This window comes from Protopterus annectens, chromosome 3.part1 (genome assembly GCF_019279795.1).
Source record: "Protopterus annectens isolate FY-2018-M chromosome 3.part1, PAN1.0, whole genome shotgun sequence".
NCBI classification, from domain to species: Eukaryota; Metazoa; Chordata; order Ceratodontiformes; family Protopteridae; genus Protopterus; species Protopterus annectens.
Window position 1 is genome coordinate 567,324,424 of NC_056732.1, and position 19,052 is coordinate 567,343,475.

Below are 19,052 nucleotides of genomic sequence, written 5' to 3' on the forward strand. Positions count from 1 at the left end.
ATGACAATGAGATGATCAAGTGCAACAATTGACTGAAGTATCGCAGTTAGTCAAAGGGGATCCAGTGTGTGCCAGTCTGGGATGACATGCTGAGCATGACATGATGCACCACCTGCTAGGACTGGCGTGCACCTATCAGTGCAGGCCGTATGGATACTGGCAAAGGCTGTTGTCACCCACAGTGTGCCCTGAATAGGTAAGGCTCAAAACACAAACCTATCCCCATAGGTACCAGAAGGGATAAGAATAAGATAAGGGATAAGTTGAAACAGCAAGATGCATGCAGTCTAAACTCACCCAGTATGGAGAATGTTGATAACTGCGCTGTAACAGAAAACTGAGGCAAGGCTCACAACAGCACCCTAACACTACCAGGTTACACCTCATACTGTGCTGTACAGCCTCAAAACTTGGAACAAGCTACAAAAGGAGGGTGACTAGCAAGAATTGTCAAGGATAACCACACCCCCATGTCAGTACCACAACAAAAAGCAGCATTGGCTAGCCATGCTCAAGTAACAGTGGCTAAAACTGCCCCCCAGTTTATAGCCTGCTACAGACTACTGTCCCAACACCAGGAACTGCATCCGGCCTATGCTGGAATACATGAATATATCAAGTCCTCCAAACCACATTATATTGGGTGACTGCAAATACCCAGACATAGACTGGGAGCATTATACTAGCTCCAACAGTGTAGGACAAAAGTTCATAGAATCCACAAACCAAAAGGCCCAGGAACAATGTACCACTCCCACAAGAGGGGTAAGCATACTGGATGTGATAATCAGCAACATGGGTACTGGATGTCAAGATGAGAAGTGTATTGCTCACTGGTAAAACCAGACCATAGAGTAATCACACTGGATATACAAATCCTGACCACAGTCCCTGGCCGGAAAACCACAGTGGAAAACATGTGTTAAGCAATATTTGCACTCCTCCAAACTGATGTGGAATCCATTAAAGGTCCTGTGCAGGTGCAAAATATGGGCCACACCTCAGAACCTGTAATACAGCCATTCCATGAACACTGCCAGGAATGCTTGGATTATGCAGTCCTAAATTAAAACAAGACACAGTGCCTAAATCTGACATGGTGGACACCAGCCATAACCAAAACATGCAAGAGAATGAGGAAGCTACTACATGATAGAGCAAACATGAACAATGAAGTAATCACTGATCAGTAGTATGGCAATAAAATCTGTCCACACATGCAATCCACTAAGGCCAGCCACAACAAGTGGAATCTGTGAATCCTGAGGCAATGTTACACCTGCCCCAAGTACACAGACAACCCCCAACTCCACCCAAGAAATACAAATATATGTGAGAGATGCAACCATCCATCCAAACTGGAGGCTGAGCTCCCTCAACTCAGTACTCCCAAAACAAGTCAGTAGGAGAAGGTAACCACATACACCACAAACACAGTCCCACATAGACCTATCACAACTGCAAACCAAACACATAAACACAGAAAAACATTCCCGGAGGCACAAATTACAAACACAGCACGCCAACAGAGGCCTCTAAAGCAGACACCCAATCAAGCAGCCTCCAAACATAGCACATGCAACACATAGCACACAAAGCTGGTGTGCCAAACAGTCACAGGCCAGAAGGAGAAACAACATGCCTGATACAGTTGTAATAGGTGACTCCATAGTCAGACACACTGCTGTCCCGCATACCAGACTGAACAAGGGAAAGGGTACAGTAAGCTGCCTGTAGGCTGCCACAATATGCCACATAACAGAAGTATGTAGGTCACTCCAAAGCAAGTAGAAATATGATGCAGTCATAGTCCATGCTGGTGTGAATGACCTGAGATGTACCACCCTAGACTACATGAAAAGAGACATAGATGAGCTATCTGATTATGTAGTCCAGGCCGGTATGACACTCAACGTTCGCAGCATCCTACCCTTACCAAGAATAATGCCACAGTACAAACACGGAATGATCAGTCATAGCAAGTGGCACACTTACTGGTGTCATTCCAAGGGGATCCAATGTCTGTCTGCTTGGGATGTCATGCTTGACAAGCCACGCAGCTGTCCTTGGGATGGCCTGCACCTGTTACCCCTGGGCGTCTGAATATTGGATAAGGCCTTTGCCACCTCCATAGAGCCTTTTGTAGGCAAGGCTGAAAAGACTGACCCACCACCCTAGAAAACATAAGTGGGAAGAAACATAAGGGAAATGCTGACCAATGCCAGATGTGTACACCCCAATATGCATGCTTCCGAGGCCATCCCCAGAATGGAGAACATCGATGTCTGTGCAGTGACAGAAACCTGCTGCAAGCCTCCTGACAGCACACCAGCACTACCAGGTTATACCACGTATCATGTGTCATGGCCCCAAAACCTGGAACAAAACATAAAAGGAGGGTGAATATCCATAGTCAGCACAGACACCCATACGTCCAGGTAACTGACAATGCACAAGGCATTGGAGTTCACCCATGTGCAACTAACTGTAGGCAAGACTGCTGTGCAGTCTGTAGCATGCTACAGACCGCACTCTCACACACAATAACCCCACCCAGCCGTCCTGAAGACACTGGACAGTATGAATGTCCCACCAAATACCAAACAAGGTACCACAAATTACCACATAGGTGGTAAACCATTATGTATGGAAGGAGTAACCAGGGACCTAGGGACACAAGTGGACAGTAACCTGTTATGTGACACCCACATTGCCAATGTGGCTAGGAAGACTGTCTACATTTGACACCGTATCAGGAAAGGAGTTACATCTACGGCAACAGAGGTCATTGTGCCCCTATACTTTTCTCTAATCACACCCATAATCTAGTACAATGCCTCATATGGGATGTACCTTACCTGACACCTGCAGCAGTTAGAAAGACCTCAAAGGTACCTCACCAAGAGGATAAAGGGTCTCAAATATATGTCATATGCTGCCTGGCTGTAGACACCCCAGCTGTATCCAGTCACATACTGCCTACACAGAGGCATTGCATGCCTGTTGTAGGAGGCCATGCCCAACACAGGAGTAATGGACATGCTCCACCCCAGAAAACTCAAATCCATCGGAGCTGTGAGAGTGAGAGATGTCAACCTCAACAAATAATGAAATAGGATGTGCTGGTGGGACAGATACATAATCCAGAGGCTCCCCACACCCTGGACCAGAATCCCACTCCATGTTAGGCAGAGCCCCTCACTGACACTCTTCAACAGGAATCTTGCCAAGTGGATGGATGATTGTAGAGTTACACTGGGGGTCTTCACTGTGTCATGTCCAGACAGAGGCACAGCAAAGCAAATCATAAATGGCCATAATATTCACATAGCAAGGGGTGTCAAAAGCCACACACACTCTGGCTAGGCTAACAAATGCCCAGGGTGGATAGCCTAGTATGAACCTATGAACATATGAAGATACATATTGTACAGGACACTAAGGATAATCCCAAGGCTTTCACAACTGATAGTAGGAACCATGTTGGGAATTCAAAGATATGCCCTGAATCACACAAATATCACAAACACACACACATATTGCCAACATACATCCTGACAGGTGCAGTGCAAACCCCCCCCCCCCAAATGCAGAATATCTATCCCAGCAGACTGCTGGCCCCCTGACATTGCAGATGCTGAGGTAACAGCCAACATCTACAAAGCAAAACACACAGCAGCAATAGTATGAGATGGTGTCCTGGGCTTAGTGCAACATGGACTCCAAGATGAATAGAATGCCAAATCACACTACTGCTCAATGTCAGCCTTACCACAGAATATGTACCCAAAGAGCAGTGTACAACAACAGTGGTCCTTCTTAACAAAGGTGTTGCCTGAATGGATACTGAAAACTACTACCCCAGAATCCTGAGAAGCTCGGTTTGCACAGCTATGGAAAGGATCAGCATGTACCACAGACATAAAGATATTGGGGACCTACTGACACCGGACCCAACCCAGTGTGGCCTTCTCAAGTGCAGAACCTGCCCCTAACCATGTTTGACTCAATTGAAACAGTCATTAAGGTCATTGATGAGGGCAATGTGCTCCACACAGTGTAGCTGGACCTTGCAAAGGCTTCTATACAATACCCTACGTGTTCATTATAGATAGGCTCACCAGCTTAAATATAAACCCACATGTCAATAGAGGGGTTGCAAACCAGACCAAGGACAGAACAGACATGGTCAGACATGCTGCAGCCATGTCAGACTACAAACCAGATATAACTGGCATCCCACAAGGCTTTGTCCTGGGATCTCCCTCGTCTGGTATATATGTCCCATAGGTACAGGCAAACATGGAAGGACTGTGTCCGAACATGTTTACAGAGGACTACAAACTGCTCACCACATATGATCCACCAGCTGACACAAGCATCCCACAACAGGGCCACATAGAAACAGACAACTGGTGCCATAGCCATGTCAGCAAGCTAATTGCAGAAACGTGTATAGTCAACCCCCATGGATATACAGTAAGTGCCCACCAATTACCACATAGGTGTTAACCCATTATGTAGTTAACATGTAATGAGAGACCTGGGGACACAAGGTGATAGATATCCTGCATTGGACAAACATGTGCTGTAGTGTTTATAGAAACATACCATATACCCACCTAATCATGAAGGCTGTCAGATCTAGATAAGGGGAGGTCATTGTGGCTCTGCAGTCATCCTTCATCAGCGGTACAATTGATTACAATAGCCCCTGTGGGATGTACCTCAGCAGACACCTCCATCAACCGTAAAGTCCCCAACAGTACCTCATCAGGAGTATCAAAGAGCTTGCACAGATGCCATGTGTTGCCTGTGTTGCTGGCATCAATAAACATGCTGCACCTTGTACAATCTGAATGGCAGTGAGCTATGCACATGAGAGACCTGAACCCCAGCACTGACTTACATAGGACAAGCTGTACTGTGTGATCCATAACACAGAAGCCACTCCCACCCATGAGTGAACCCCCAGCACAGGCTACCCATAGAGTCACTTATCAATCTTCCTCAATAGGAATCCTGATGAGTGGATGGGAGATGGTAGATTTATCCTGGGTATCACTGTCATGTCACAGGTGGACAGAGGCACAGTATACTAACCATGACATATGTCATGGCAAACTCCACTTACAATGTGTGTTGAAGGACAAACACACTCTCCAGCTAGCATTAGACATGGACTAGGGCACATCACTAGTGTTTGCAAATGTACACCTATGTTGTGGAATATACTACCAATGTTGGACAAGCCTGGTTTAAGTAGTTCATATCTGAACAGAATGCAACATGGTCAGATGTACACAACTGGCCCCTAACCAGGCTGTTGTGCCCACTATCGAAATGTAAAGCAGTGATAGCAGTAAAGCCCAGGATACTGTCCACCACAGTCAAAGTACTACCAGTACACTATACAGTACTATAGTGTTAGGTCAGTGTGAAAGGATGTTGACAACTGTATGCAAAGTATCCCATGCAAACACTGCAGGCACAGTATAATCCTGCTGTGTTCACACACAAAGCAGTTGTACAGTAACTACACAACATGACACACAACACACAACCATAAACGGGTGATAGTTGTTGAAGTTCACACTCATCCACAAATGTGGTGGGCTGCAGAGTCCAACATATGGAATGCTCACACTGGGCATGCTCACACACTTTGACAACATGCCATGGGAAGGCTGAACTGGGCATGCTCACACACTTAGGCCAAATCTCGGTTTAGCAGTTGGACACACATATCTGGTATTGTTATGTGTTATTCCAGGAACCAACCACATTATAGCAGTCTGCCCAGTGCACACAGTTAAATGACTACAGAGACATACGTGATATAGTGGATCCCTCCCATATGCAAACATCTTCCACAGATGCACAAGTTGTTCATACAAACAGGGAATGCTATGGCAATAAAGATGTGCAAACAGTCTATCAGCAACGAATAATGTGCATTTGACAATTAAACATATGGGTGTAGAGGTCAACACTAGGCTGTTTGCCCTAGAGAATGACAGCTTAGCCAGAGTGTCCTTGGTGTCTGCCTCCCCACAGGATGCACATTCCCCTTTCTAAACACAGATGATGTCAGCACCCTATAAGTACAGCAGGAGAAAAGAAACTTCCCAGTAATCTGAATAGTGCGCTCCGCTAATGCGTCTGTTTCAAGTGTCATAACATAGTTAGGTAGGGGTTTCAAATCCTGCAAATGCTCAGTGTGTGTGTGTGAGTGGGGTTTGTGTGTGTGTAAGTCTGTGGGAGAACAATGTCCCTTTTGTCAACTAGGAAAACACACTACAGGATGCACATTCCCTTTCTAAACACCAATGATGTCAGCACCCTATAAGTACAGCAGGAGAAAAAAAACCTCCCAGTAATGCGAATAGCTCGCTCTGCTAATGCGTCCGTCTCAAGTGTCATAACATAGTTAGGTAGGGGTTTGAATCCTGTGAATGGCAAGTGTGTGTGTTTGTCTGAGGGGCGTTTGTGTGTATGAGGGAAATGTCCCTTTTGGCAACTAGGAAAACACACTACAGGATGCACATTCCCTTTCTAAACACCGATGATGTCAGCACCCTATAAGTACAGCAGGAGAAAAGAAACCTCCCAGTAATGCAAATTGCGCACTCCGCTAATGCGTCCTTCTCAAGTGTCATAACATAGGTAGGTAGGGGTTTGAATCCTGTGAATGGCAAGTGTGTGTGTGTGTTTGTCTGAGGGGGGTTTGTGTGTGTGAGGGAAATGTCTCTTTTGGCAACTAGGAAAACACACTACAGGATGCACATTCCCTTTCTAAACACCGATGATGTCAGCACCCTATAAGTACAGCAGGAGAAAAAAAACCTCCCAGTAATGCGAATAGCTCACTCTGCTAATGCGTCCGTCTCAAATGTCATAACATAGTTAGGTAGGGGTTTGAATCCTGTGAATGGCAAGTGTGTGTGTTTGTCTGAGGGGCGTTTGTGTGTATGAGGGAAATGTCCCTTTTGGCAACTAGGAAAACACACTACAGGATGCACATTCCCTTTCTAAACACCGATGATGTCAGCACCCTATAAGTACAGCAGGAGAAAAGAAACCTCCCAGTAATGCGAATTGTGCACTCCGCTAATGCGTCCTTCTCAAGTGTCATAACATAGGCAGGTAGGGGTTTGAATCCTGTGAATGGCAAGTGTGTGTGTGTGTTTGTCTGAGGGGGGTTTGTGTGTGCGAGGGAAATGTCCCTTTTGGCAACTAGGAAAACACACTACAGGATGCACATTCCCTTTCTAAACACCGATGATGTCAGCACCCTATAAGTACAGCAGGAGAAAAAAAAACTCCCAGTAACGCGAATAGCGTGCTCTGCTAATGCGTCCGTCTCAAGTGTCATAACATAGTCAGATAGGGGTTTGATTGCTGCAAATGGCAAGTGTGTGTGTTTGTCTGAGGGGGATTAGTGTGTGTGAGGGCAATGTCCCTTTTGGCAACTAGGTGAACGGACTACAGGATGCTCATTCCCTTTTCTAAACACTGATGATGTCAGCACTCTATAAGTACAGCAGGAGAAGGGAAAACTCCCAGTAATGCATATAGCGTGCTCTGCTAATGCATCTGTTTCAAGTGTCATAACATAGTCAGAGAGGGGTTTGAATCCTGCAATTGGCAAGTGTGTGTTTTTGGCTGAGGGGGGTTAGTGTGTGTGAGGACAATGTCCCTTTTGGCAACTAGGTGAACAGACTACAGGATGCTCATTCCCTTTTCTAAACACTGATGATGTCAGCACTCTATAAGTACAGCAGGAGAAGGGGAAACTCCCAGTAATGTGAATAGCGCTCTTTGCTAATGCATCTTTCTCAAGTGTCATAACATAATTAGGTAGGGGTTTGAATCCTGCGAATGGCAAGTGTGTGTGTTTGTCTGAGGGTGGTTAGTGTGTGTGAAGACAATGTCCCTTTTGGCAACTAGGTGAACACACTGCAGGATGCTCATTCCCTTTTCTAAACACTGATGATGTCAGCACTCTATAAGTACAGCAGGAGAAGGGAACACTCCCAGTAATGTGAATAGCGTGCTCTGCTAATGCGTCTGTTTCAAGTGTCATAGCATAGTTAGATAGGGGTTTGAATCTTGTGAATGGCAAGTGTGTGCGTTTGTCTGAGGGGGGGTTGTGTGTGTAAGAGAAATGTCCGTTTTGGCAACTAGGAAAACACACTACAGGATGCGCATTCCCTTTTCTAAACACTGATGATGTCAGCACTCTATAAGTACAGCAGGAGAAGGGAAAGCTCCCAGTAATGCAAATAGCATGCTCTGCTAATGCATCCGTCTCAAATGTCATACCATAGTCAGATAGGGGTTTGACTCCTGCAATTGGCAAGTGTGTATTTTTGGCTGGGGGGGGTTAGTGTGTGTGAGGACAATGTCCCTTTTGGCAACTAGGTGAACAGACTACAGGGTGCACATTCCCCTTTCTAAACACTGTTCACCAGAAGGCCATGGCTCTGGCACAAGTTGTCTGTTGCTATGATGCCCCTTTGGAAGATGCTTGTTTCAGCTGGAGAGTCAATTATGGTGGCCAGTTTGCAGTCATCTGCATATTTGGACAGCCACAGTCCATCCGTGTTGGCCTGTACCTCCAATAAATATATACCAAACAAGAGGGTCCCAGGACTGAGCCTTGTGGGACACAACCCGTAACTGTTGTGGGGTCTGGCATGGCTCCAGCAATGCTAACCATGTGGGTTCTGTCCTTGAGCCACTGTGCAATCCATCTAGTGACATAGGGGCTTATATTTAAGCTGGTGAGCTTCTCTAGAATGCCCAAGTGGGGTATTGTTGTGAAGGCATTTGCAAGGTCCAGGTAGGCTGTGTGAACCACCTTCCCTCGTCAAGGGCTTGGGTGACTGTTCCAAAGAAACCAACCGGTTAAACCTGGTAGTGCTGGTGTGCTCTCAGTAGCCCTGAACCAGGCATCTGTTACTGCACAGATATTGATGTTTTCCATGCCAAGGAGTGTTTTGGGTGCATGCATCTGGAGGTTTAGACTTCTGGCGTTGGGTAGCATTGCTCTTAGTTTCTTATCCCTTGTGATACCTATGAAGGTGGGTTTGTCATTTGAGCCCTGCCTAACATAGGCACTATGGGGGTAGCAAGAGCCTTTGCCAATATCTGAAAGCCCAGGGGTGACAGGTGCAGGCCGTCCCTAGCAAAGCAGGTAGTTCAACAGAAAATGAATGTGTGAAGGTTTAGTGCCTGTGATTAGTTAGCAGTAGCATATATGACTGCTCACGTGGACACATGCCAGGTAGGTCATATGCACTGTGTCACAGGCAATGTACATGTGAACAGGACAAACAGTGACATCCTGTCAAGTGGGACATGGACATACATATAGTAGGCTATGCAGATGGCACTAGGAGTCCACAGAAGCTCTATAACTATGCATTGCAGGTGTGATCAGTATTCCAGGGTAATTGCAAGCAAACATGCATGCAAACAAAGCTACAGTAAACAGGGCTGCATGTAGTCCATTGTACAACAAACAAGCTGTACCAGTTCCAGTAGGTAACACTGCAAATATGCAGGCACTATGCACATGTACATGGAAATACACGGGTCAGATGGCTAGGGTCCAGTCTCAGTGCACACAAGTGTACAGACCATGTACTGTCAGGATGTACAATAACTGGATAGAAACCCATGTGCTCATACCTGCAGCAATACACGTCAAATAACAGACACTGAGTCTTCACTCAGTGGTTCCATACTTAGTAGGATGTATGCTCCCTGGCCTGCCACCACAGTATCCCTGACATATATGGGGACTCTCCCTCCTGTGACAGTTAGTTATGTGTGTTGGGGCTGTCTAGCATGGTATGAGATGTGAACATGCAGTGCTAGGGTGCTCCTGTGTGTCCTGTACCAGTCGTGTAGTACTGCACACATATCAACATCCTCAAACATCTGCAATGCAGAGTCTAGTGTGGGCAACATGCCACTTGCAATTTACATGTCCATCATTGTGTATTACTACATTCATTACCCTATCCCCTGTGCTACCTATGTATGTAGCCTTCTGTTGACATCATTACCTCCAGTATGCCAACATGTGCAGATGATACACTATGGTACTTACCATGGGTGTAGACAACAGGACATGACAATCACACACTTACTGCATCAGGCATGCTGTGATATACCCACAATTAATTCAGCACACAGTACTGTTAACAACATGATACTATTACTACACATCTATGTGGTCACCCTGTGCATCAGCAACATGTTAACCTGTACCTGCACAGTTGTTACAGATTGCAGGAGGTGGCACAGTTTCATCATATGCACAGGGTGTGAACCTGGTATGCCTGAGTCAGCCACCCATACCACCAATTGACATGTATGTGTATGTGTGTTGGTGAGGGACAGCAGTAGAAGGTGGGGCAATGTTGATGCAGTGTGCGTGTATGCGGTAGCCCTAGGTGTTGTCAATTTACATGTGTGTATGGATGCACACAGTTCCACCTCATGGCTGCCATATACTGGTGTTTGTGGAAAGCCACAGACTGTACCTGCCAGGTCATACAGATCAGTGTCTCTGGCCATGGACACAGTACCTGTGCCTTGCAGGGGTGCTACGGACCGTATCCGGTACCAACCCAGACTGGGTACTGTCATCAGAAGCAGGTGTTCATTGACTGGACACAGATCCCTGTCGGGCCTGGCCAGAGCCACGCACGTGGTCTCCTGGGGCGGTCTGATGACAGCACAGACCCAGCATTGCTGGGGCTGCTGCTGGCACTACGGGGGCGGCCGCGGTCCTGTTGTCATCCGCGACGACTGCCAGCTGCTGCTGTTGCTGGCATACGGCCACGTCGATGCCTCAACCGCCCACCATCGCCCTGGCTCATGGACATGTAGTTGTGGAACCGGTCTAATATGTCCCCACAATGTCTGTCTATGACATCGGTGAAATCACGGATGGCAGCCGCAATATCACGCATACTGTCAGTCATGGCTGTGCGACATGCTGTCAGCTCCTTCAGACCCTGTCTGGTGTACCGTTCCATACATGACTGTGCCTGCATGACAGTCCGAAACATAGCTGAGGTTGTAAGACCTCTGTGGGCACGTCTGACAGGGGCAGTACGCCCATGGATGCTCCCACGAGAACCCCTGGAAATCTGTCTGCGTGGTACCATCTCTGGGCCATGCCCATGGCTGCTGTGTGGGGAGGCATGTGCCACAGATACCACATTACCCTGGTCAATGCCCACTGTATGCTGTCCATCACCTAGGGACAGTGGTGACAAAGGGTGTATTGGCAGGATAACTGTGCGCATTGATGGGGTCGACAGCTGTGTACTGTCAATCGGCTGACCAATGGCGGACCCTGGCATACCTTCCTGTGCCATTACACAGATGTCATCATTATCAGTACCCACGGCACCTGACTCAGGTTCCCTGCTACATGACACCAGAGCAGCAACAGTACCTGTGGGAAGGAAACAGGAAACACAGTTTACAATGTCTACACATTACCAGCGATGCACACATGCACAGGTGCACACATGCACAGGTGCACCATGCACAGGTGCACACATGCACACATGCACAGGTGCACACATGCACACATGCACAGGTGCACACATGCACAGGTGCACACATGCACACATGCACAGGTGCACACATGCACACATGCACACATGCACACATGCACAGGTGCACACATGCACACATGCACACATGCACAGGTGCACATGCACACATGCACACATGCACACATGCACAGGTGCACACATGCACACATGCACAGGTGCACACATGCACACATGCACAGGTGCACACATGCACACATGCACATGCACATGCACACATGCACACATGCACACGTGCACATACGTGCACACAGTTTCACACAATTGTACAGTACTCAGTATGAGTGATATCAACACACAGACACAGACACACCTACATGCATACAAAGAGCACTACTAAGTGAGCCAAATAGTACTATTGCTATCAACACTATTACAGGAATTGTTAATACACACTCACCAGCATGGATAGGCTGCATTGCTGTTATACCAGAGGGTCCTGCAGACGTGAAGAAACTAATGTCAGTGGGCACAACTGTGCCATTGTTACTGAGTATGATACAGGTCAGGAGTACAACAGTCGCCTTTCACAGGTCAGCAGCTAATATTGAGGATATCACACTTGCACATTAAATACTATGGTGACAGCTACAAACCAAGGACACACCTCACACATGCATTAACTACCAGTGTACACAACAGTCAACTATACATATGGCATATTACCTGCACGTTCACTGTCTTGCTGCTGTGTGGCTCCAGCCTCCATCATAATGCATGTCTGCTGCTGTTGTTGTTGCTGGCAGACTGGAGCCACTACACTCATGAGTAGTCCCTCCAGTCTGGTGAGTGGGGGATGTGTAGCCACCCCACCACCTGTGGCGACCTGTTGCCTGTGGATATCCGACGCTGATGGACATGTCTGATTAAATCACTGCAGTGATGTCGTACCTGCTCATATGTCCTATTATGCGTGCCTATGTCATTTACCCGACGGACAAGGTCTTGCCACAGTGCAGCCCTCTCCTGCTGATTCTGGCTGGTACGGAAAAGAGTATTGCATAATCCCGCACCAGGCTCTGGTGTATCTCCTCATCCTCAGCTGTGGAGTAGGTGGGATTCCCCGGGTGGGCCATGTACCTGAGAAAGAAAATAACCTGGTATCAGCAATATATGTCAGCAGAATTTGGCACACATACTACACATGCTACTCGACTGTTATGATACAACATATCTCACATATGTAGCATCTGTCTGTCTATTGGTGGATACACATGTAGATGGCCAGGTATCAGTGCTCGGCCAGCAACTGTGCAACAGTACCTGGCAGACTCCATACAACATACTACCAAACCCCAGCAGTCAGAACACTGATTCAGGTCAAGAGCACCTCCTCACTCTGGGGGTTTGTATCTAGGTACTGTATGGCCTACATCATCAACTACTGTGAGCTGACCACACACTGATTGCCCTGGATATACATATCCCACCTCCACCACCAGCACAAACGACTATAGTGCATAACATTACAGATACAAACTTTACACTTTGTAACAGTGATATGGTATCCTTTCAGCCCACTGGGCCAGTGGCAGATACAACCCACAATGCTGACCCCTACACAATTGCTTTCTACAGACATCTCCGAGAATGCATGGATCATGCAATCCTATATATGACCAAGACACTCTCCACAAAGGGACAGCATCCTGTCTGGTGGACCCCAGCCATAGACAGATTGTATTACAGAAGAGGGAAGCTACTGCAAGACAGAGCATAATTCACTAAAGGGAGAGCATGTCTGAGCAGCACTGGTAAGGATCTATTTTCCATCATACAAAATACATGGGCAACTTTGAGAGGGAAATCAAGAGTGACACTACAGTTAACCAGAAGGCCTTCTTCAGTTATGTTAGCAACCTGGTCAGGAGCCATCCTCTATGCCCATAGGTAGTACACAACAACAAATATTTAACTGACACCACAGATATCGACAACATTGTGGCAGACAGGTTCAGTGCAGGTGTCACCCCGCCCTCTCCCCCGAAATAAGGCATAGTTATCCCAGCTGACTGTAACCTCCCTGTCATCACAGATGTCCAGGTGAGAGACACCCGCAGGACAGCAGAATACACAACATGGATGGGATCTGATGGTATCCCCAGTTGCATGCTACATAACCTCTGACAGGAGCTAAACACACATATAGAAGTGCTATGTAACACTAGCCTGACTACAGGATATGTACCTGTACACTGGCGCACAGCAGCAGTGGTTCCACTCCATGAAGGAGGCACCTCAACATACCAATACAATACAACACAATACATTACATTACAATACAATACTATACAATATGCTATTGCCTCTGTGTCTACAGCAGCGTACTGTTCTGCTACCCTGACCATTGTGACACATGTGGTGTGATGGTACCTGCTGCTGTCACACAGTTACACAGGGTGACTCATATGGCATATTACCTATCTGACTAACATTCAGCAGGGGTATGTGTGACATGTACTCATGGGGAGTCTTGCTTCTTAACACTGTGTGGTTTATTGCAGGGTATGTCTTATCTGTGGGTATGAACTCTTACCTCACATGTGCACACTATTGCAGTGGCACGGACGACACACAGCAGACATATAGGTTGTGGATGGTGTGAGGTGTTACTATGGTTGTTGGACATCTGTCATGGGTGTGACTTCCATATGTAAATCCGGGAGTGGTAACCTCTATGTGGGTAGCATATGTGTACTCTGTGGTGTTGTCAGTCACTGTGCATTGGTAATGTGTTTGAGTGCATTGTCACAGTGTTGTACATGTCACTGTGTCCTTCTCCATATCTGTAGCTGTCATGTGAGGTCCATACCATGGCATCCATTATGTGGTGTGGGGGGTACACCGACCTACATGTCCATACCTGACTCACCATGTCCGCTGACACATACCATGTGCAGGTATTCCAGGGATAGTGTGCCACTGTGAATATCATTGGGGCCACTATTGTACACATTTCTGACCCTGCTCTCCCCTGACACATGCAGTGGTGGGCAGCCAATCACATATCTGGTGGTTACTGGTGTAGGTGATCTGGAATGTGGTATGGTACTCGGATTTGACACTGGTGTTCACTCCATGCCTTTGTCACCAGGCACCTGTTGCAATACATCTGTACACATGTGCCTCACTCAGAATTTATATACATCTCTCTCTCTCTCTCTATATATATATATATATGTATATAGATATATCTATATGTATATATATATATATATATATATATATATATATATATATATATATGTATACATATACACATATATATATTGATGTACATATATTGCTATAGATATGGAGGGGGGGGCACAGAGGGGGTGTGAGTGACAGAGGGGGTGGGACAGGCTGTGTTGCAGGTTGTCATATACAGTCATACCTGTAGGTAGTCAGATCAGTGTGTCTATGTATATATATCTACATATATCTATATCTGTATGTGTGCATTACATAGATATGTTTGTACAATATTCTATCTGCATCTGTCTATGTATTCCTACATCTCTCTCTCTATGTATGTATACATATATGCATATTATATATATATATATATATATATATATATATATATATATATACATATATATATCCACATACATATGTTGACATACATACGTATCCATATGTTAGACAGGTATATCAACATATTTGTCTACCATACTGTATACACACACTTACATACTGCTAAACATACATAACTGTGTAACCTACTTTGTACATGGCACTACAACCTACAATCAAACAACATTGATATGTGCACATAGATGCTCTCACATACAAATGTATGTACAGCCTTCACTGATAGTTGCTGTATGTCCCCTGCCCTTTACACATCTTCATATACATATGGATACAGACCAATGACACATATGGAGGGTTCACAGTATGTAGACCTTTATAGTATTACTTTACATTACCTGTGTTTGTCACAGCTGCTTGTGTTGCTGTCTGGTTCTCTGTCCTGCTGCTCCAATTCCCAGTTGGCAGCTTTCAGGTAGCTGTTGCTGAACAATTTGTTTCTGTCTGCTTAATTGCAGTTTTCTCTGTCTCTGTCTCTCTCTCTCTCTCTCTCTCTCTCTCTCTCTGTCTGTCTCTCACGTCCTTCTCAGGGTGCAATGAAAGTATTGCATGCGTGGACATGGAGTACAGCATACTTTTGTAGGTATCTGCATATGCCCATGTGATGGCCTGTGCACCAATTGTTAGCCAGCATTTGCTAATTGCATGCAGCCAGTTGTGTACTGATTGCAGTTCTCACTGTGATTTCAGAACAGTGCTATAAAAAGGTGTGTGAGATAGGCGTAGCCCTTTCAGATGTTAAGGGCAGGGACCATGCTGTTATGCTGTGGACAATGTTCTGTGAGTGTAAAGGTTGGTATCTCTCTCATATTTCCAGGTGTGTTGTAGATTAACATTCCTCCATTCATTTCTCCAGTTTCCTGTACTAACTGTGTATGTACACTGACACCTACAACTACTACTACTGTTAATGTGTGTGTGTGTGTGCTTTCCTTTCACTTTTGCTTGCACTCTGTTGCTAAGGCTTCAATAGTTGCCCTTTACAGTCACTACTTGTATGCCTGCTAGGTGTCTTGACTGTAGTGTGCTGCTGTAGCTTTCCTATTTTCTATGTACATTCACACCTTGGAATGCTTGCTATATCTGCTAGGGTGTTACAGCATGCAGTGTGGTCTGGCCATGGTGTGGGCCTTGACATCTACTAGGGTATTTGAGTATGCTGCTGAGCAGGCCCCGAAGACTTTCAGGTTCATCTGTTATGTGCCTCATGGAATGGTACATATCAGTGGGGTACACCCATTAAAATGTCTGGTATGCTGCAGTTGTGACTGTGGGTTAGCATGAGCATATGTATTACTACACTTTTTCTGCCATGCAAGTGGTGAATACTTTCCGGACTCCATAGTTACCATTGCATGTGTTACACCTTTCTGCCTACTATTTGTACATTTCACATGGGGTCTGTGGGACATCCCTGTAAGTCATTCACTGTTGCTATGTCTAGGCTCTTAACTATTCAAATATGGTGGTGGCGGACCCGTCATGTGTACAGATATTTGCAGGTTGTCCACATATCTGCCTCATAATTTGGTCAATATCTCATGCACACCTTTTTCTGGCAAGTCACTCTGGGCTCAAGTCAGAATATGGTGACAAACATTCAAGTTCCAGACTGCATACCCTTCCAAACATTCCACAAAGTGTAGACCCTGTTATTTTCTGAACTGTCTGCGTTTGTTGTAACATTATTTGTAATGTGTCCCTGGTTTTGGGCCTTTGCTCCACATATTTTATTACTTTTTCCAGATGTGTTCCTGTAAGAGGTTGCGGGGTATGGGCAGTGCTTATCCTGCTGTGAGTATGTGTGTGTTTTGCAAGGTGCTATCGTGACATTATTACCTACTAGCTTCCAACTAGCATGGCTGTTTCTGTTCACACACTACTATTATGGAAATCCACCAGTTTTGATAGTAATTCTAAATGTCATGCTTTGTGTACTACACATCTATATTCCCTTTACATTCATTCCTACTGTTACATGATATACTTTCCAACTAGCATGGCTGTTTCTGTTCACACACTACTATTATGGAAATCCACCAGTTTTGATAGTAATTCTAAATGTCATGCTTTGTGTACTACACATCTATATTCCCTTTACATTCATTCCTACTGTTACATGATATATTTACTTTAGCACAATGTTCTTGTATATGAGTCATGGCTTAGTGGTGAGTCATGCAGACTACAGTTGCCAAGGTCCTGGGTTGGGGACTCACAGTGGGATTTTATTTTGCTTTTGAACTGAGTACAGGACCTGTCAATCAAAGTGACTAAGGCACTTTTAAGCAGTTGTAACCGGGTTAGCACTGGTTTGCGCGGAGCTCACGCATGCACACTGGCAGTTAGCTCTGCGCTCACAAGCGCACTCCCGATTACAACCACTTAAACGTGCTTACTCTTGTGCACACCCGCGCTATTTTCTTTGAAAGAAAAGAAAAATGGGGAGACAGGAAAGTAGTGAAAAAGGGGTCACAAAGAGGATAAGACAGTAGGGAAACAAGCTTGGGATGTGCAGGAGGGATGTAGGTAAGGCCCATAGCTGCCCATTTCTTCATCAGCAACAGCTGTGCATATGTATGTAATTTGGTGTGACATTTGAAACCTTCCACCCCTGAGAGAGGTGTCAGGACAACAATAATACTTGTTGTACAGCCAATTGGAATTGATAGGTTCCATGTCCAGTAGACATGTGTGCGGAATGGGCAGCTATGTATGGGGCGTAATTTTTTTGTGGGTACAGAGTGCCCTTTTTTTTATTTTTTCAGGTGAGAGTGCTATGTCAGGTGAAGGTAGTCGGTACAGCTGGGGAGGTAGGTTGGGTAGGTAAACAGACAAGACAAACAAGATGCATACATAGGCGGTGTATGACACGTGTGGGGGGGGTTACACAATTGACGGGGACGGAGGTTTGGATATCCAGAGCCCATGAGCCCACAGATGGCAACAGTGGAACTCATATCCCCACCCATAGGCAGTTGCCACTGTTCCTTCACTGCCCAGGACGGGGCTGTGCTGGGGGCTGTGTAGGCGGGGAAACAGGCATGCCTGTTAGTTGCGCCACCCATGCCTCGAGCTGGCGTAGGGGCTCAAGGACAGAGTCCCGAATCTCCCTACGCACCACAGTCTGGACGCTACGGAGGGTGAGTGGTGGATCTCCTCCGGCCACACTTGCAGAGGGGGGGTGAGCCCCATCCCCTGCAGCGCTTCCACCCGCAGGTGGCACAGGGCCACCGGAGGAGGGTCCGGACTTGGCACTAGTGCCAGGTGCACTCGCCAGCTGAGGTGGGAGAGGTGGGTCCGCTGGAACCCGCCTTCCCTGTCGTACTATGTTTTGCATTATGTCATGACAGTTTGGGTTAGTGACATATAATACCATTCACAATTAGTTGTAACAGCATGCATTAGTATTCCCATTAACCAAACACCCAGATATTCACACCATTGAACAGCGTGCATAACACATGCATAATTTGAACAGCAATACACAGTCCAACAACATGCAGGGTTAATTGATGGCAACAGGCCATCAGTTGTGGATGTATGAACAGGGCAGATGCATCAACAGACATGCAAATATATATGACCAAACAGGACAAACGTCCAGGGGTGTTAATTGTGATTGCACATACCATTTTCACGTGGAATGGGTTATATGTAGTTATAGGGTGGGGTGAAGAAAGTAATATTAACACCTTTGAATAACAATACATATGCTGTAGATTTCTAATAGCTACAGTTATATACACACTACTGTTCTAACTACAGTTTCCTATATGTTAACTATTTCAACTTGGTGATAGGACTGTTAATGCAACATCAATATACATGTTA